This window comes from Cataglyphis hispanica, chromosome 13, assembly GCF_021464435.1.
Source record: "Cataglyphis hispanica isolate Lineage 1 chromosome 13, ULB_Chis1_1.0, whole genome shotgun sequence".
Taxonomy (NCBI): domain Eukaryota; kingdom Metazoa; phylum Arthropoda; class Insecta; order Hymenoptera; family Formicidae; genus Cataglyphis; species Cataglyphis hispanica.
Window position 1 is genome coordinate 1,958,671 of NC_065966.1, and position 22,975 is coordinate 1,981,645.

At 31.8% G+C, this 22,975-nt stretch overlaps 1 protein-coding gene across 1 annotated transcript in view; it reads left to right on the top strand.

Moving 5' to 3' along the window:
- The first annotated feature begins 536 nt into the window (after positions 1–536).
- Positions 537–22,975, top strand: part of LOC126854038 (uncharacterized) — a 31,032-nt gene continuing 8,593 nt past the window's right edge. The window contains exons 1-2 of the mRNA XM_050600387.1: positions 537–1,392; positions 4,294–5,445. The gene's annotated coding sequence lies outside the window, so the exon portion shown is untranslated. The remainder of the gene's footprint in view (positions 1,393–4,293; positions 5,446–22,975) is intronic.

Below are 22,975 nucleotides of genomic sequence, written 5' to 3' on the forward strand. Positions count from 1 at the left end.
TCTATTATATTTACACTGAACAATACATATTCGGTTATCATTTCTTTTCGATTTTTTCATTTTTTTATATGGATACCACATTGTTAAATATTTTAAAACTATTTTTTATTGCACACAACATTTCAAATAATATTAAATTTATTTAATGATATACGTGCGTATATCAAACGTGATATGGGTCCCTTTCCAAAATCACAAAGCTCACAATTACAATTTGCCATTATATTCTGTTATGTCAAATCAAAGAAAATCTGCGGGTCTGCATATCATTTTAGACTTGCTAGCATATCTGAACGAGCACAAAAGCCCGTTTTCTGCCATAAAATGGCGCGTGAAAGAAGCGCGTGTCGCAAATTGATTTTCGATGTTTAGCAGACATCAATATATTTCATTTAAACGGGTTCATATCTGCTGCAGACGCGAAACTCTCGAGTTTCTTCGAGAATGTAATCGTTTGTCATTACGATCTAATAGCAGATAGCTAATAATTGCAAAATTGCTGATTTATAAATGTGCAACAACTTAAAGACATATTTGATATTCCGATTGAAAACTATTAGAATAAATATATATATATAACAAGTGAGAATATAGTACACAGACCACATTGCTATTTTAAATAATTTACATAATAATTCATTTAGCATAATTTTTATAAAAAATAATTACATAAAACCAACATAACACAATAGAATTATTAGATTCAACTCGATAAAGCCAATTTCTTTACATTATGCAAATAGTAGACATCGTTTAAAAAAATTTCAAAAAATATTTGCATATTCTGCAAACGATATATTGTACGATATTGCACGGCGGAAACGAGCAATATTCTTTTCGATTTCTTTGAATTTCTATAATACGTTTCTCCCGTTTCATCTCCACCTTATTTTGCTATGTGTCACATGTGCCATATGCATATGGGTTACCGGAGCAAAAAAAGAATAGGAAATAATATATAAAACGGTAAACGTTTGTACAAAACGTTTAGTGACAGCGTATCGCTATACGTGATATGTGTCGAGCAAATACTGACTGCGAGGAGAATTGACGGCTCACTTTTCGCATAAAAGTTGTCGAGCATACATTTCCGCGAAGTTTCGTAATAACGATGTCATTTTTTATCGTGATAACGAGAGAATAATATCGTTCATTAGGTGTAAAATTTTGACTTTTTAAAACATTTCCTCGAAGGAAGCGTAGAAATATAGAGATCTGCAAATTCGAGATACCGTATAAGAGGTCAGCCATTAACCGACAAAGTTCTAATTAATGGATTACGTGCAAACACATCTGTACGTGCTACCGCATATACGAGATAAAGTGCAGATGTGTATAAGAATATATCGACTTAAAATTAGCAGCTTATCAAGAAGATAATGGATGAGACAGGTGACAATTTTTTCATTAAACTTCGCGGCAGCGTTTAAAGCGCGTCGAGAGTTTACTTGAGAGATAATCGTAGCAGATTACGTGTTAATCTAAGTGTCGCCATTTATACCTATTGAAGAGCTAATTTATAGAATTTAAACGCCGAGAAAAGTCTTTTACTGACGATACAGTTTCGTAGAGTGATAAATCTTAAGTTGACCACAGTCTGGTATTCACCATCTGGCGTCCGACACGAACATGCTCACGAGAAAATTGCTAAAGGAGTTAAAGTCGCTCACATACACTCGTACACAAAATCGATATCCACCTTCTATTTCAAACATCTTCTTTATATTACTCTATCTATTCATTAATATATGCATTTATAATTTCAATATGTAGAGCGCAACTAAAGTCGTGATAAAAACAAGAAAAAGCCTTTTTAACAAAATTAATAAAATATGTAAACAAAAATAAAAACCAGATTGAAAAATAATATTTTTCTCATACAAAAGCATTTTCTATATTTTATACCTTCAAATTATTTTCACTTATAATTCCTTATAATTTTACATGTCAAATGCAAATAAAATATATATGTATATTTATACGATGTTTTCCATTATTCTGGCATATAAAACCTATCATTAAATTTTCCTAGATTATATTTGTCGGCACATATACATTCAAATATCGTTTATTTGTTTGTCGTAATTTTGCGATCACAGAACATGGCAGGCACTATTATCACATTATCGCAACGATCGTACGAACCTCTCACGGACACATACACACATATGCACACGTCCGCGCATCGGATGTGGTTCCGGATGTACTCTCTCGGAGTACATGGAGCCGGATTAAATCCACAATAAAAGTAATTGTGAGTAAAGACATGCTTGAAAACGGCTGGAGATTCAACATTTCATTAAGAAAATCACTTTAATTATCATTCGAATCTTTCAGCGAATAAACATTGAATTTAAATGTTGCAATTAAAAAAAAAAGAAAAAAAAAACCACGAAACGCATGTTGTTAAACGTCCGATTAAAATTAAATTGAAAGTTTAATTAAAAGTCGCTCATATATATATATACACATATATATTTCCATATTAAAATACAGTGCACCATTAAACTGTTCGTTTTGAGCAGCGAGATAATTTCTGGTTATTTGTGTTTTTTATTCGAGGGTAAAAAAAGATTTCATGCTAATCTATATTAATAATTTTCAATTTTTTTTTTTTCTAAAATTTGTGCTCTATAATTTAATCGCAATATTTAGGGGAGTTCGGTTTGCTGAACCAAAACGCAAAATGTCGGGAAATCGCTTTGAGAGTATTACGAAATGCACGCAGACATACAAAAGCCACAGTACTGACAAGCAAATTTTGCACACAAAAGCTCTATTCATAAACGAGATGTAATGTGCATTCAATCACGTTTATCACTTAAGCATTTCAATTAACGCTTTGAAATATGTCACTATCATTGTTAGTGCATATCGGTGTAAGAACTATATAAAATATATGTATATATAAATATTTTTATGTTAATTGTATAATTTAGGATTCTCTATTTTATCTAAGGTATAATATTCTAGCGTGTGATTAATTAAAGTCTGTAGAAAATAATTAAAAAGGGCTGCATTTCGTGTTCCATTTCGTAATCGGGATGCACAGATTTGCATGCTTCTTTTGCATACATGCACGTATACACACTCGTAAATATACTCATAAGCTTTGCGCATTCACTTTGATGAGTGTGTCCGCCTGCATTCTCAGTCGGGCTTAACGTAACCTACTTCCGGGGCGGTGCAGCTTCCTTGCAATTAGTAAACTGAATTGCATCTCGCATCATATGTTTCAACGACGTTGTATCTCTTTAAGAAGGAATTTGCGCATTCGCTCTCAGTTGCCAGCAACATGTAGATATGCGAGCTCTGTTTTTCGAACATAAGTTTTCAACCGGTAATTTGTTACAAACATGTTGCGTCGAAATCCTCCAACAAAATGTGTGTTATGTATTAACAAGTGTAAATATATTAACTTCTGAATTTTTTCGCTTTTATTTTATTCTGCATAAATTGTGAAAGAATAGAAAGCATTTGTTTGTAACATCACAGTCGTATCTATTGTAAATTTAGCATAAAATCGAGCGGTAGAAAATCCCCTCCCTGGAGGCCACAGAAAATACGATTGTTCTTCGACTAAAAATAACGGAGAGAGAATCACTCCGAAATTTGTAGATTCACGTAACGCGGCTTGATTAATTATCATCCCCGAAGAGCAGATTCATCAAATTTTACAAAATTTGAATGCAATATCTCTATCGTGAATTTATTTGTGATTGATGAGATGGATTGGATGGAATTAGCGAGATTATCAATCTCTATGGCATGCTTGTATCTATCTGTCATGAGATTAAAATTAAAGTTTTCATAGTCTCGTGACATTATTTTATAGAATATAGCAAAGAGATTATTTTCATAGAAATATATTATCAATTGCAAAAGAAATAAAATCATTTAAAAATAAAAAGAAAATCATTTTCAATCTAATAATTTTAAATAAAATAAATAAAATACATAAATCATAAATTCACGATATGATACTTGAAATCATGATAAATGTGATCATTATTTAATTTTATACAATTATTGCTAAAAAGCTTTACACGATTTATTTAAGTATTCTAGGTGATATACGCAAATTAATTTATAATATTTTTAAAAATTTTCTTTTCTCCAATATTTGAAGAATTAATAACGATTGGAAAAATTTACACGAGATACATTAAATATTAAAAGCTAGCGTATGATTATTGCAATTTATTCGCACGATTCCAGCTTCGACAAGTAGATATCTTTTATTTATAAGCGAGTCAATTGCGATATATTTAATCACCCTTTCAATTTTTCTAGGCTTTCGATGAAAATCTCGTCTTATATATTGCAGCGGCACATGCGCGGATAACGAAGACGCGCAAGGTAGTCGCGTTTTCGGTCAGTCGGCCGAGAGCCGTCGAGGTACTCGAATTGTATGCAAATTTCGTTATCCGTGACATACGCACGAGGTTTCGAAGCTCATCGTCACTGAAGGTTGACAGAAACTACATACTATCTACACAGAAAATATCTATTCTCGCGAAGTAAAATGCATAAATGCTGGAAGATCGATATTAAGGCTCAAAATTGTGCTCTATCGATGGAGAGAGTGGAAATATTTTTCGTGGAATATATTTCGTGAATTTCCTCACGCGGATAAATTTGCATGTGAAGACTCGCGCAACCGTGATTAATCGCAGTTGAAAACGAGAAAAGGCTGGGACTCTGAAAGTTCGACAAAGAAATCCAAAAAGAACACACGAACGTGACTCGACTGATAGAATCGAGACCGACGAACTTCGAGCCGCTAGTAAATTTCTGAGGATACCCTGGCGTGCTGGTGACAGAGAAAAATCGATCTTTAAGTGTCCAACTCTAATTGTTGTCATAAAGATTACACTATTGACATAATTAAAAGATATATTTTATAAAAACGTAGTATTAATGAAGATATATATCAAAAATCAATGTATAATTCGGAGTATCGATATAAATCTAGTTCATTAATTACATAATTTACCAAATATATTTAATATAAGAGATACAGTTTCCCTCAGACTTTGTTTTTTAAGAGCTAGAGAATTTTTTTGAATCATTTAGACCGGTAATTAAAATTTGCGCGCTACACTTATTGTTAGACAAAAAGTGTGAATATATCAAATCAGAAGAAACTTTATGAATCGCTTTCAATTTTTATACAAAAGAACTATAACGTCGACATTCATACAAAGATATTGCGCCGACATATAATACGTCAAACTACCGAATGTGTTCGGCGAAGAAGCTAATCTGGTGGAAGTTAGTGTGCACGAAGGTTAATACTCGTATCCCTCCAACTAGAACCACATTGAAGAGAATATAGCAAGTTGGTCAAGCATGAACAAGGGAAGATCCGGTGCGACAACTACCCGAAAAATTTTCGAAGAACTCGTGTCACAAAGATTTCACAAACTATAAATTAATTTCCAGGTATGTGGATCTAACTTATCTGAATTTATTTCCGCCTTTAAAACATCTGCAATATTCCCGATATCTGCCTCAAATATATATATATATATATATATATATATATATATATATATATATATATATATATATGATTTACACGCAGCTGGTATATGATATTACAGAATATGAAATAATTGACCAACCACTAATTGCGGTAATACAACATTAATTACGGAAAGTTAAATTTACGATTATAACTTTACAGATTACCATTAATTACACAATGTGGCTTATCACGTATATACAAAAATATTTGTATTAACTATATGCAATATTTGTTTGCACAAAAGATATTCACGTTTGATAATATTAATATCTTACAATTAAATTAACCGATAAAATTTTAATCGTTGTAAAGTAGAAAGAAATAAAAAGTTACATATTTATAAAGACTACTTGTCTTTATATTATTTAATTTATAACGTTTATAATATTTATATTTATAATATTATAATAAAATTGAATCATATCTCTCCTGATAAGTATACTTCGGTCGCTGTTATCAATATCAGAGGTAGAGAAATTGATAGATTATTTCATTCTCTTTGAACTCTTTGAGAGACATGGAACTTTTCGCGCTCGTATTCATTATGGGGAGATCGTATTCATGCGACTTTGTGTTTAGCTCGTTATCCAAAAATTCCGCCATTTGTGTGAGTTTTTGTTCGCAGCATGACGTATCGATTTTCGATATTCGCGTCCATTGCTGATTCACGACCGCGAATGATTCCGACGGGGTCTCTCCTTGCACAGTATTAGCCCACGTCACATACTGTGACGCTTAATAAGCGCGAGATACGCGAGAGACGTTGGATCGCTTCCAAGGTCGAAATATTGCTCTTTCATTCTGAAATATTGCTTCTGCTTTGTTAAAGGCCGTAATCTTCTTTCAACGAGACGGTATCCGTCAATGTCGTCTTGATAATATTTCACTATTCCGTATGCCCGATGTATCGCAAATTATATTATTATGGCACGTGCAAAGAAAATATCGCGAAAATATAATTGCGAGTAATTATTTCACAAACTGTTGATTTTTTCATCTACGTCCTTTGTTAGTATCAAACACCGCTCTTCGCAAGTTACTTCCCATTATCCGATGTCATTATAATGATAACGCTATTACGTTTAATTAATGCAGTTAATTATGGCAAAGCGAAATACCAAATGCATCATTTCATACATTTTTTATGCTTCGTTATCCGATGTCGAGACAGTTTAATGGCGACAGTTTATCAAAGGTTTGTATGAAGGGAGGTAAACTCATTTTGAAAAAAAAGAAAAAAAAAAAATCGAATCTAATCACAAGGGTTACCCTCGCGACCTGGAATTAAGTACTGTGGTCCGAAACGGAGACTGGCAAAAAAAAATCGATGAATGATATTCAATTTACTTCGCAATATGTGGTTGAATCGTCGCACGAGTGACCCGCATTAACGACAAAAAGATCCAGCAAAAAGTCAAGCTGAATAAAAATAAAATTGATTTGAAAAACAAACAAGCAAAATAAGGAACAGATAGCTTGCTTTTTCTTTTCAATTCTTTCAATACACTATCACGCGAGCGAGAGAGAGAGATAAATTTTGGCACATTTTATTCAACCGTTTGCGAAGTAAAATATTTAACTTCGCGTTCTTCGATATTTACAACAAAAAAGTAAATCTCCACCACGCGCTTATTCGATCGAAAGCAATTCAATGTTGACTTTTTCTAATAACGTAATTAAAAATGATATAAGATTATAATTTATAAAGCTTACAATGCGTACTTTATAGTTAAATGATACATAATATAAATCTATCCAAACATAGAAATTAATTCAACGGTCTAATAGATATCAGCTCCAAAAATAAATTTTATTTATAAAATATATCTTCATAAAATTATTTATAAAATATATTCTTTTAATTACTTTTATAGTCCAACGCAAAAACTATGTACTTACAATTAAAAAGAACAAATGTGATGATGAGAAAAATAAAAAAAGAGGAACAAAAGCAATTAAAACAAACAAATTGAATTTCCCGCTTGCAATAGACTTCTCCTTCCCGTAACTCAATACACAAAATGATGATAGCTTGATTGTAAGGCAATCTTTTGCCTCGAGGCCGTGAAACTTTCCGAGGAGTAAACGTGTTGTTGCCCAGATTCGTCCGAGAAGCGTACCGACAAGGGCAGACGGCAGGATTGCCTGTATTTGTCGGAGAGAAACGATACGATGCCTCGCGGGTACGATACTACAGAATTCGGGACTCAAGTTTCGCGTCTCGTTAACCCTCTGACCTCTTCACGATAAATTGCAGATAGAATTTCATCTATACAAAAGTCGAGTCGACAGAAACTCCGAGAAAACGAATGCGAAATATCATATACATCCGACGCGACCGATATAAAAAAAAGTAAAAGAAATACCGTAAAGAATCCCCAAATAATCATAAAATTCTTACATTAACCACCCTCACGATTGTATTATGCAAAGTGATCGATTCACGTTCTGTTTTCTTGTCAAATTCTCGAAAAATGTCTAATAAATCATTAATAAATGCATATATTGGCAAATAAAACTTGTATATATATATATATATATGATATACTATAAATTTTTTGCGTGCTTAGTAAAAAATTAGTGGGCGGCGATAGGATTAACAATTCTTGGCAAAGTTTTACAGGAAGAATATTGAAGTAAATTTAAAGTGTAAGGACACATTTACATGTTTATAGTTATCCTTCGCAAAATCCCGTGATTTATGTGAATGAAAAAATGTAACGTATGTTTGTATAAGCAATGCTCTTTAGAATTTTGTTATTTCACTGCACGTTTTTCGCTCTCTAGTTTGATGGTATTGTATAGGATTTCGAGGGATAATAAAACTTTTATTACATTCTTGCACTGTAATCCTATGTATTATTACTCTTTCTCTCATTTCATGTTTGGCACTCGTGTTTTCCCAAATATATCACACAAAGGCTATTTAAACATTTTCCAGGAAAATGAATGTATACTAATAGAAATTACATTTGTATGTATGTATGAATAATGTATGATTAATTTATTCATCCTAGATATAATTAGAAGTTTTAGAATTATGTGAATACATCTGGATTCAATCATGAGTTAATAAACACTTATGAAACCAAAGATAGTTGTTACAATGCTTGCCTAATTAAGCTATTCATAAGTAAAGTACAGTAAAATTGTCCAGAATAATTATATATGCACAAAGCACGTTCTACCTTTCTCGTAATTCTTTAGAAAAGGTATTCATTAACAAAACATGTTCCTTCACTCGAGGCATAATTCATTAGATGTTCATATACAAGGAGGTCGCGCAATTTCTGACATATAACCTGTGTGAAAACTGATTTGCATGCAAACGTTATAATTTTATTGTACATATATGTACATGCATTAAGTAAATCTATTAATAAAACATTCGCGCGGTTTATTTAGTTAATTAGCAAATAGATATTATTTTGAAAAAAATATTATTACAATATAATTTGTCCAAAAAGCGGATCCCCTTTAAACTCTCAGCTTTACATAGTCATAGACTTTGATAATATTACATGGTAACAAGTCGCGCCTGCTCACATTTAGCCGGCGGGAAAGCGCGCTGTCATCGAGAAGATTTTTCTTTTACGACGCACTTTACGAACTATCTCTTAGATAAATTCCACAACCCGTTTTGCGTCATGGATCAAGCTTGTAAGCGGAATTTCCCTCGAACAAAGCAACGATCGGATTACCTTGTACAAATTATACGGTATAATCTTATCGCGAGAATCGTCCGTAATTGACGCAGGATTATTCCGCACTTTTTCGCGATCCAAAGTGCGAAACGCAATCAAACGGAATCTTGTGGGAAGCCCTCTTAATGTGCCAACTGAGTAATCCTCGGCGCTTCGCAACAACACTCCAAAGCACCCACATCTCAGTAGGAGTAAAAAAGTTTAGCTACTTTTGCCATCCTTGAGATACTCAACGTGCTTTCACGTTAGATTCACAACCGCCAAAGCATGCCCAAACAATCTTTCGCCAACTTAGCCCTCAATCCCGGCCAGCTGAAACATTATTTTCTACAACTCTTAAAATTATCTCATCATTTTTTCTCTGAATCGATGTTTCTCTCTTTTTTGTGTGTAAAAATTATATCATATAATATGCAAATTTTATTGCAAAACCATATATATACTTAAAAAAAAAAAAAAAGCGTAATGTCTCTACATTGCTCCCTAATGGATTGATGTAAGCATAGCTGGAGGCCACACAAGAGAGGGATGCAATTGTCGAAGTTACGCAATTGTACTACACATACTCCTGCGGCGATATTCCGTACTCTAGGGAGGTTTAAACATATCTCTGACCCAATCTTTAAAATTACGTGATTTGCACAAATGAAAATGTTTTAGTGCAGCCGAGAATCTTTTCCTGACACGCTATGCTTCTTCAACTTTCGAAATAAATGAATGTTATCTCAGAAACTTTCTTTTTACGGCATTTAAATAGGAAATGTATTAATGAAACTGATCTAAAAACGAGATTGAAACATTTATCAGAGAGAGAAAGAGAGAAAAAAAAACTTTAATGTATATTTACTGGCTTATAAAAAAGTGTCTATTAGCAACATCAAATTTATATAAATTGTCGACTTTCGAATGTCAAGTAAAGATAGGAAATGTCAATGTAAAGTGGTTTTTGCAGAACGTGTCAAAGAAAAGTGAAAATAAAATTGTCGCTGTAATACGACGACTACTTTTTTTTGCTATGACGTTTTAAAAGGCGAGCTTTTGAGAGAGCCAATATTCTACTCCCTCTTTGTTATACCTTTTTGTTATACCGTCTCCCTCCGACCGACGCGTCATGACTTTATCCTTTGACACGTCCGAAAAATAGACCACGAAAAGATTGTTTCGCTAGCTTCCAGTTATGACCGGCTAGAAAGGAGGACGATATTTGTTTAAGGAACAATACTCCGGAGATATTATAATATTTAAAGTGGGGAATAAAACAAGGATCTTCCCTCAACTACGCATTAATGGCGTAAGGCGCACCTGCGACTCTCCCGTTGGAATAAATGCTTTACTAATTAATTGTAATTTATATCACGAAAGCACGCCAAAAGCATCATGTTCGGAGACAGTAATCGCAAAAATACTTGAAGTATTCAGAACGTAATAAAAAATATTATAATTTGTAAACTTTATCTTAATTTAAATTCTTTTGTAATACATTTTTAATTGCAAAAAATTAATAAAACATTAATAACATGTCCTCATATGAAGATATTATTATATTATTACTACGTTAAGTATCCTAAAAATAAGCGTAAAAAGTAAACTTAGTAGCACAATTTTTATCACAAAAAAATACATTACTTTCCTTCTGTATTCTGTGTTGATATGAGAACCCTTTATCTTGAAATCATAAAATGAGAGCTCTTTATCGAGGACTTTATTACAATTTAATGGATTCTTTATGGATTATAACGCCAAAGGAAAAGACGCGCGTGCGCTTTATTTCGAGACCCAGAATGTGTGTTCACTTTGACAAAGGCGCACATTATTGCGCGCCGAGAGAAGGTCAATCGAAATTACGAAAGGCAAAAGTCTTTGTCCCATAGGTACGCTTTCTCAGACACGCTATTTTTTCTCTTCGTCGTTTTATCTTGATTTACATTAAGAAAAGTCTCGAAATAGTTTATACGACAATGAAATTGAAACTGTGTCCTGCGTGCATCTCCATAAAATCACACCAAGTATGTATTTAATTAATTATTCTTGCATAACTTCACGCACTGTATTTACTAGATACATAGCGATCGCATTATTAAATTAAACATGTGTTATTAAACTTTTCGAATTAATTTCAACAGATATCAAATATTTGAACTTTATTTTAAGCGTAATTGAGAGAAATATAAAGTTTCTATCATTAACATGATAAATTGATATAATTAATTTTTGTTATTTGAGGAATTTATATAATCAAAGTAAAAAAAAACATGGTTTGCGCGATTATAATTGTGTAATCTTCTCCAATTTTGGAAAATAAGAATTTTTAAAATTCTATATCTATCTCAATGCAAAATATGTAAAAAAGATTAATTTATTAAAAGAAGTATCTCTTAAAATAATCGTTACGTTTCTTGTCGTAAAACTTATAAAATCATACCTATTGTAATGATAATTACAATTGCTTCTACAACATGATGCATTTAATCTTTAGATGCAAGAATGTTTGAAATAACAATATCGGTATTATCGGATTAATTGACTGATAATAACGTTATTGCAGTAACGCTTGTATTGCAGACATTTCATAAACTACCCCACAACAACTATATCATCAAATATCAGCAAACCATAGATAATACGCCAAATCGGATAACAATGTCGATAACGGCAGAAAGAGAGCATCGTAAAACGCGAAGCGATATAAAAGAACAGGAATAGCCCTCGGTTAGAAGAGATAGAAGCGACAAGGATCAGCAAAGGATTGTCGAAAAGAAATGACAAGCAGATAAATGACTATTCGCCGACTATTACATATATATATATATATATATATATATATATATATATATATATATATATATATATATATATATATATATATATATATATATATATATATATATATATATATATATATATATGCATAAATATATAAAATCTCTTTATATTATAGAAAGATCTATATACTATATGTTAAATAATTTTTAGTTAAGTAATTATGCTACGATATCATTTCTTCGATATGAAAGAAAAGAATTTCTTCGATGTGAATTTAATCAAATAAAAGAAGAGATATTTTATTTTAAAACACGTCAATTTGGCAAAAAGCGCGATCGCGTCAAAACGTGCAATAAAATTAACAATTTGTTTCATGCTCTTCTGATATCATCAATTTAACGATCGTGTATTTTCAATATTATTTCGATATATCAATATATCGATAAAAATGAGAAAGGGATTTTTTATGCATTATTTGATTGCATATCATAAAATATAGCTTTGCACATACATCATAACTAATAGAAAAAAATTGTAAAATATGAGCGCTCAAATTACACACGAATAATCTATATTAAATTGAGAAGACCAGAAGAAAATTTAGATGGACAGTATATTAATTTTGACGTAAAAAATCCTTGCCTCTTTGATATTCGATGACAAAATAACCCCGTGGGCGACTAGTAATGTCAGCAGGAGGAAATCATTCCATATTTCTCGCAATGCGAGAGCGAGCAGAATTATTAAATTGCTCGTATTATACTATCTAGCAGTCGTATTTACACGAAAAGTCTAATTTGCGTTTGATAGAATAGAATAGAAACATACATCTTACATGTTTGTATTTTCGAAGCAAAAGTTTCTCAAACTTCAATGGCTAGCAGTTCCGCGTTTCATTACACAAATAAAAAGTCGACGAAACTTTTATCTCAGAGCCATTTTACTTGGTATTGTATTCTTCAAGCGCGAATATATTAATATCAGTTTTAAATAAAATATAAAATAGTACAGAATATAAAAAATCAATGAACTGATAAAAAGTTTTATTCACATCACAGAAGCAACAGTTGCTTAATTTTATTTCAATCCAATACCTCACGTGATGAATAATTTCGATAGATTTTAATAAATTTCACAAATATTTCTCTAAAATTCACGCTTGTTAAAATCAATTTTCCGGATGCAAATAGCTAAGAGATTCTTCGGAGAAATCGCCAATTGTTTCCAGCATCTACTTTAGATCATGGAATATTCTTTGAGAGGCAAAACGCTTCGACGTTATAAAAGAAAAAAAAAAAAAACAAATAGAGAACCTGTCTGGAATAAAGGTTAAAAAATAAGTCCGCTTGAATTTCAAGAATGCTTGGATGCAATGTGAATCGCTAATCTCAAATTACTTCGTAACTTTTATCATAATTTGCCGGATGTGACTGACTCTCTTCGGTACGGAATTATTCGTCGAAATTTTTCGGAAATATGCGCAAATTTCGTGACGAGATATTGTTCCGTGATAGATGTTCCGCTCCCCTGCGTGCCAGAGTGAAATTACCGCGCACTCACCCTCCATTAAATTCACGGATCGCATACATTTTTCATCATAATTTGCGCCACTACAAGCTCCCGTAATCAGTTTTGTAACAACTAAAGCTTCAACGCTTTATATTGATTTAAATTTGCAATGCATTACTTTTTATTACATAATCTAACTACTTATACGATCTCATATTTATAAGCGCCTTGAATATGCAAATGATAATGTTCTACACAATGCTGAAATATTTTAATTTGTTCTAAGATGAGATTTTACCGATTTGTTTAGCAAAAAAATAGATTTATGCATCATATTAATTCACAATCTCTTCTCGAAGAGTATTATGACGTAAGCTCGGATCTACAATTCCGGTTACCGCATTAATACTCCAACTGAATTCCGGGGTGGATTTTGACAGAAAGATAATCTAGTAGATTACATTGTGACGATCGCACTTCTCTCTATATGACTGTATCCATTCATTCTGCGATGAATTGCATATACAAACAATACATTGATATTTCTTTCGAATACGCACCAAGTGTATTAATGATACAATAGTGTATCGTAGTACAACAGGTGGATCACAATAGATCACTCTCGCGACAAGTCAGCGTGCGTAACAATTACTCATCGGATTTTTCAGCGATAAATAACGCGCCATCACGCAGAATGGCGATTTCACACGTGCGCCATAATGTATTTCCTGACGTGCGCATTTTCATTACGAGAAGGAAAAATGTTATTTCCCCAAAAACGTAATGTTTGTGTCCCTCAAGATTAAATTTTTGATGACGGATTTTCTTCCAAAGACCAAAGGAAAAAAACTTTTATATATTTTCCTAACATTAATATGAATGCAAGGCTACGCTGAATAGATTAAAATCAAATATAGTAAAAATTCTTTTTTCGTGAAAATTATGTTTTGTAAAAATGTGAAAATTATGAATATATAGAAAAAAAGTATGTAAAGAAAAATTCAAATAAAGTAAAAGAAAATACTAGGGTATATAATTAAAGAGAAAGAGAATTAAATAAGCATTTATCTTAGAAAAGCAAATGTAAGAGTACAAATTTAAAAAAAACTTTTTTCACAAAATATCGTTTTTGTCTGTCCAGATAACTCAAGTAAAAAATTAATTAGTTAATTAAAGAAGCAGTTTTACATACAAAAAGAAAGTAAAATCAACATGAAACCGCAATAAAGTTTTTGTGCATTGCTCGTATCTGGGAGAGTGATTTAACTTTCGTATATATCGTACTGCAATAAAAGCATTTTCCTTCACCAGTAACGCAAAGTATTTCAATATTTTGCTTCGCGACTTCTTACTATTCTTCTTTTTCAGCCTCTTGACCCTTCCGCGCTAAAAAATTTTTGCTTTCGTTTTACTTTCGTTAATATTTCTCGCTCTTGTTCAACGACACTCTCATATTTTTAAACGCTTCGCGTCTAGTAATCGCAATTAGTGAGTGGCATGACGCGCAAATTGCAGCGACAATTATGTGCAAACGGCGTCGCAAACGTACCGGAAATACACCGTATTTAGTTCATATCCAGATAGCATAAAATCATGGAAAAGCCAAGGTCTATATTCACCCCACTTTATAAATAAAGTTTAGTAATTTTATTTTCCTTTATTAAATTAATTATTTCTGACAATCATGTAAATTGATGGTTATATAAATCAAGGAATAAAAAAATCATCCATGTCAATTAATCAACTGCGCTTCTTTTCCTATCTAATAAACAAAACAAAAATCAAATCATATATACATGTAATCATATATAAACGCAATTAAACGCAATTCCGTGTTTTACGTAACATTATAAGAACTTTTTTTTATTTGATTAAATTAATGTCAACTTTTTCTTTAATATCAAAAGATTGATATTGTAATACAATTACAAAATTATTCAACATTTAAAATTAAGAGGCGTTAATAAATTTAAAAATAAAAATTACATATTTATAGATTTTTTATTATATATATAAAACACATAAATTTAATTTAATTAAACTTGCGAAGAGGAGAAGCAACAGAGTATGTAAAAAATTTCCATTATTAAAGCGATCACCTTTAAATACGATCACAAAAAAATAAATGCTGAGAAGTGCGTGAGAGAATTTTCAAATCGATTAAAAGACGAATATAAAATATTATTAGATTAGATAAAATTACATTTTCTCGTTAGCGCGGATTTAACGCGTAGTCGAATAAATTAACGATTACAGTGATTTAGGTTAACGAGAAGTTAAGACCGAATAAAAAAGGTTTATCGACACGGACTCTTAAATGTGTCTTTCCGCGTGCTAATGGAAAGACAATTAAGAAAACATAAAATTATGTTCTTATAAGTATTTCTTTTTACAGAGAAAAAAAAAGAGTGTCATTTAGATAGAGAGTAGTACATAATTCTAATCGGACATTTGTGCGATATTCTTTATGCCAGAAGACATAATATAACAAAAAAAAGATATCAAAACTACAGAGAGATAGAAACTGCAAAACATCGCTCGTGTTTTTATTTGATCAATGGCGAGGTTTTCCCAAGAGAAATTTTTGCTGTAAAACTGCGTTCGTGAAAAAGGCCGTTTCGTTCCGTGTTTCGTTTCAGTGATTATACAGAATTCTAAATGCGATAAACTATTTTTTTTTTCTTGCTACGTTTAACGTTGAGAAATTATAGGATGGAATTTGCCCAGGTGTTAAATTAAGAGAAACAAGAAAAAATTGCCGGAGATACAATGTCATTTACGCTGCGAAAACAAGTTTCAGGAAATCTGCGAGGAAAGTCTTGATGGGAGAAAAAGACGGGAAATGCGCAGATTTAAAAAGTGAACGGACTTTGAATGAAAGTTCCATGATATTCATCCAATCGCGGATTACGTCCCCATTATTCTCCAATAATCCGTCTTCTGGAGAAAAAAAGAGAGAGAAGAGAATATAATTGATCTTGTCAAAAATAATACATTATCAGTGCAAATGATTGCTTTTCTTCAACTCTCGCAAAGAATATTAAATTTTAGAAAAAACGTGCTTCTCTTTGATCGACGGACTGCATCGTTTTAAAATGCAAGATCTTAATATTTTCCGTACAACAAACGTAAGCTATAAATAAAGTTCAAGTATCACGAAACACGATTGCGTTTAATAAATGGCGGTTTCACCGTTGATGTGAAATATAACAGTAGACCTCATCCGAGCTATGCGGAATTTAATACTTTCGGCATGCGCATATCCGGGTAAGAATATTTTTCTCGCTAAGTTTTATTCAGTACCTGATGAAAAAAGTGAGAAAAATGTCGCGAGTAACGTTGATAGCAAGATAAAGAAGACAAGTAACGTCTCGTTCTATAAACCTGTGAAAAATTACCGCGGATGCCTTTAACAGGTTTTTGCATGGGATAACGGCCTGTATTCTAAATCGCGCTAAATGTAAATTTTATTAAAGCGTCTTTTCATCCAAATTGGAATAAAGTACATCGTTCACTAAAAATTTCAAACTTTATACACCGTCGTGTTAAATCAATTACTACAAGAGAGAATAATTTTATGTAATGACATGAGAGAGTAATTTATTCATAATTTTCATGCTACGTAACGTTCGATTTCGAATAATGAACACGGAACATGATAAAAAATAGAATATTATGCTATATTTATGTAAATTGTACGTGAATACGTGTATCTTTGGAAATTTAGATTTATAAACAGGTAAGTATGTTGGTTAAAAATTCAGATAATAAAATCTCTAAACGTGCAGAGAAAAAGTGTATGGTAACATTTCACATACTTTATTAAAAAAAATGTCTGCTACAGGTTGAACAACGGCAGCGACCAGGTACATGTTTTCTCGGTAAAAGCCATAAATTTTCGGAACAGTTTACAAGTTTGACCGCGAGAGACGACATTTTCAAGTCTACTGGGGCAAATTTTACGGTTCGCCGCATTAACTCTCCTGATTTGACAACCGTTTTTATGTCAAATCGGGAGAGTTTCGAAAATAAAAGACGTTATTATGTTTTCTTACGCGCAATAAATATTTCCAATTTTAGTAAACAGCATCATAGTATGCTTCCTACACAATAGCGTTATACACATTGACTTGATAATCCGAGTACGACTCGTTAACATCGGAAACCGATTGTTTTGTAGAGTTTAACGTGAGTTATTTTCATAGCGAGAAACTTTTCCGCTGTAACTCGCAAAAATATCCGAAGCGAAGAATGCCAACCTTGTCGTCCGACTGCAAATATTAATATAAGAAAACGCTTTTGGGCTCGAAATTGTTTCATTAAAATACTTCGTCTTTCGTAAAAGTAAATTCGTCCTAAATTATATCAACAGGATGAATTTGAAGGCAAAGAAAAAAAAAAGATAAGAATAGTAAAATATCAACGCATTCGCAGATAGCAATGTGTCGGTTAATCTAATCCAATCATGCGTATTCCGACACAATCGATTAATCACAGGCTCGATAATCCATTCATATATTTCAAATATTTACGAGTATTATCGACCAACATAAAATACAAACGCAGTCGAAACAGAAATTATTTCCAAAAATTGCAATTGTTCCTAATTGTTTATTATTTTAATCACGTAACATTTAAGTACATTGGCCGACAATGATTCGTTTCATACCTCTAGCGAGATGAACGTCAGTGTGGAGATACTCATTCTGAAGACATAATCACACAAAACTATTTTACACGGCCAGCAAAACTACGTTTTTTGAAAGATAATGCGATGACAACACACGGAATGACTCGTGCCGCTGCTCGAGCTCCGTCGTACGAATGACAACATATCAAAACAATAACAATACATGCCGTACGCTGTTAATCCCCTCCCGCTGTCGAAATATTTATATACTATAGATATCGCCACTCCTATGTTCACCTTACTAGAGAAGCAAAACGAACTTTTGTACGGCGGTATACGAAAAATTTTATAAAATGCAATTATTTGATCAAGCAATTTATTCTCGATCTATGTAAAACTTTAACTACAGAAGTTCGAAACTTTACTATTTTTGTTTTGAACGTTTTTGCCAATATTAATTAATTAATTTTTGACATATTTGATATATTAAAATGGAATGCGTTCTATAAAATATAAACCATATGTGTAAACTATATATAAATGATAACGGAACACGACATTCGCCGAGGAAAGCTGTCATATCGAAAGTGGTGCGTTCAAAGTGTAATAAAGTGCATAAACTTAATCTAACGCAAGATGACGTATCGTTTGATGCATGCTCTTCCAAAGCATATTCAATTTTCAGCTGATAGACAGCTTAATTATAAACATGGATTAAAGCAAGTGAAAATTAATGATAAAAATATAATGTTAAAAAAAAAAATTGTAATTGTTACGTGAATAAAATTAAAATTAAATATTGAGAAAAGTTAAGCAAATAAAAAAAAAAAATTTACTTTTATTATACTTGTTTGTTCGTATGCGTGTATGTGTATGAAATAAACAAATATGTATCGTAAGATATAATCGAGAGTAATTCCAATTACAAATAACAGAGCTGTAAAGCATTAAACATCCCGCGAAATTGGCAAAGTTACTGTCAAACTTTCCGACAAGGGAACCAACACAAAGCGTTAACTGATCGCATGAATAAGTATCCGGACTATCAGTCTCGACTTGAACTTAGAAATTATAGTTGCTGACATACATAAGTGCAATTGGCTTGTAAATTTGCAATTGCAAGTTTTTATTGCCTGCATAGGATAACTAATTTCTTGTACTCGAATTAAAGAATTTCTAAGTTCTTAATATTTTTAACAATCGCATTTTATAAAATTGTGATAATGCAATATATATATGTAGAAGGAGAGTATTCAAAAATTCTTGATCAATTTCAAATTAAAAACATTTTCCTTACAAAAACAATATATCAAAGAATATTATCATTTATCGCTATTTTTTATTTTTTTTTTTTCGACATATATTTTTGTAATTAAATTAAAATCTCGTCAAAGTAAAAATTTAATTTGAACGTTGCATATGATGTGGTTGGACTTAAATACGTATTATAATACTTCTACTAATAAACGCTTTTATTATTACATAGTATATTATAGTTACGTTGCACATATACTAATGCATTAGACTTGAAACCGAAGCAAGTTTAGCGTAAATCCTGCATCCATTAGACTTTCGTTAAAGGTTCTCCCGAACCATTAATGATTTTAATGAGTATTAAGAATTTTCTGGCGCGTCACATCTTGCTTCGAAAGAAAGTGCAATTAATTAATCTTATAAATGTTCATGCTTAAATTTACGCCATAAAATTCGTAATGTAAAAAATATAAAAATGAAAGTAACGTTATTGAACGATTAAATTGAAGAATTAACGATGGTCATGAAGACGTGAAGATAAATGGTGAAGGAAGATGTACATGGTAAATTATAAAAAAATTGAGATGATTTCTTTTCGATTCGACAGTACAATTCTTATTTTTTGCCGAAAGTCTTGTATTTCGCTATCTCTTCGAGAAAAGTCGCGCAGGAAGAAAGAATTTGCCGCATATATCTCATATTTTTAAATTTATATTCTGAATATGCTCTTCTTTCTCTTTTTTTCTTGTTTTACCAGTTTGCATGGTTGTATCTTCGCTGAATTTATTGAAGCCTGACTGACTATTATGCATCCGGCGTTATAAGTAAACTTCCTGTTTGACGATATTTCCGAGATAATAAAACATTTTTATTCTCAATTTTTAGCTTTTATTTTCCTCGCACGTAATAAGATTAGAATATACAATAGCATCTCTCGCGTAAACCATATTTGTGAAAAATGCCATCGTATATTTTTTTCGGAGAGATATTTCACAACGATAAATTTATAATCAAGTGTCTGTTATATTAATGTAAAAAAATAAAAGAGTTCTTACAGATTTCCTTTTGCATTGTTTCAATTTTCTCTAATATTCTAAATTTTATAATTATTATATTTAAAATGCATAAGAAAAAATAATCATTAAATAAATATTTATTTTTTTCTTTTTTTTAATATCAATCTCTTATTTATGCACGTTATTTATCATCAAAACATTTTATCATTTGGAATATCTTTCCTAGTCACTGACATCTACGAATGTTTTATCCTTTCAATTTCTTTACTTGTGTTACATGAAGAATCATAGCTAGTTAGTTATTCAGAGTAGGTACATAAAATATCTCAATACACTTCCTGGGTCTTTTCCGAGATAAAGGAATAGAATATGCGAGCTCCAACGTGACCCAAAGCAAGAGTTGTTGATCACAGAAACAAAGATGAATAGATTTTGTACCTATAGCAACATTTTGTCCTGGGATAAAAATAGCCTACATGCACACACACACATACACACGCATAGCCCACGCTTTTACTTTTTCCAATAAAAGCAGCGATTTAATTATCTCTCGGAGAGCATGCAATTTATTTATGTCTTTTGCAAGTATATTTACGGCAATTGATTTAGCTGACATATATCGTAAATAAAATCAACACCAGATAAAATGTATTATCTCTGTCATGAATAAAATCGGAGCGTTTATGAAAAAAACTCTGAAAAAAAAAAGAAGACGCATTTTCAAAAGCAATTATTTGCTTTTTAAAGATTAATGAAAATCGCTTAGATATTTATATTAAAGAAAATTGTTCTCGTTACACTGCTTCCGAGGAATAAACTATATCCATTGCATGATTAGAATTCTCGTTCAATTTTCGCAGAAAAATGTTTTCCCATACTAAACCTGTGAGAATTTAAAAATAAATTGCTTATCGGCATATCCTTCAATCTCGGGATTAAAAAATAACAAATCGGCCATGTACAGAATATGACGTTTTAGAGACAATGAAATTTTGTTAGGTAGATTTTTACCAGACTCCATCAATGAACTTTACAAAAATTAAATATTTTTTTTAGTATTTCTTACAATGTTTTCTATTTCCAATTGCTCTTGTAATTTTTCTTCGATAATCCTTTTCCGGAAAAATTACGATATTATAAGCAATATAACGTGATTTTTGAATGTAAAAAACGAAAAGAAAAGGAGAGACGATTTAGTCTCGAGTATCATGCAGCTGAGGACGTACCTAGCTCAGATTCCTAACTTCGCGTCACGATCATATTTCTCCGTGTCGTTTTATTTCGTCGATTTCGGGACGAAATTACATTCACGTGACGTCCTGAAGCACGAGCTTCAAAGGACGCAGTATGCATGTGCAAATAACACGAATCGTATACCGCCTCGATACAATGGATTACTTCAATAGACAGAGAATTAATAGACTGATATCATTGGAATATTAATGTGATTCTCGTGAAAAGCAATTACGATTGATAAGACCATAACAAAGATGTTAAATTAACAAAGCCGTGATATTTCATTATATAAGGCTGTATGATGTTAGAAGCGAATTAATTAAGAGACTGTTGCCAAAGTCATTAAAAAACGTTTTGAATTTTTAACTTACAATAAATCAATCTAAAAAGTATTTAACTAAATGGAAAATTATGAGACTGACACCATTGAAAATAATGAGATTATCGCGAAAAGCAATTACGATTGACAATCATCATGATAAAATTATCTCCCGGCATACTAACAAAGCGATGATGTTTTAACATGACTCTGTATGATGTTAGAAGGGAATAATCAGTTGAAAGACTGTTGCCAAAGTCATTAAAGAACGTTTTGCAGTTCTAGCCTGCAATTAAGTAAATCGATCTCATACACGACCTAGAAAGTATTTAGCTAAACCTTGACCACGACCTTCCTAACGACTTCTAATTTAGAAATAGTGAATTAGCAATCTCTCCAAATTCTAATTTCAATGGTGATGTAGTTAAAGATCAGAGAGATGAGGTTTCGTGTTAGTGATTCAACAGGAAGATAACAAGAGTGTAGAGCGGAAGTGGCAGAAGGTGAGAGAGTAGGCTGGATAAATCGCGCAGCTTATCCGCAATTTAATCGAGGTTGCCCTAATTAATGGAACATTTGATAGATGATGACGCGGATTAAGTGTGACCTCCTCTAGAATCAAATAAAATCTGACCGACATAATATGAGAATTGATACATCGGTATATGTATATACGAACGGGAGGATCGCGATTTTTTCTTTACATTAAATCAATCTTTCCTCCGGTGTTACAAAATCAATCGCGAATTGAATTTATTATCTCAATTTATCCAATGTATCGACTCGCATAAAAACAAAAGTTGTGAAGAAAGAAAACAGATTGCCTGTATCTTGAAATCATCGAATAGAAATTGAACTCCATTGATTAATACATTCTGAAAGGCATCTAGCTATTCTCGAGATTAAATCTTTATCAAATTATCTATTATCAAACGCGGCCGAACGGATAGACAAGCGGGTATAACTGCAATTCTAATCTCGTCCATATATATATACAAGCGCGTTTGTCTTTCG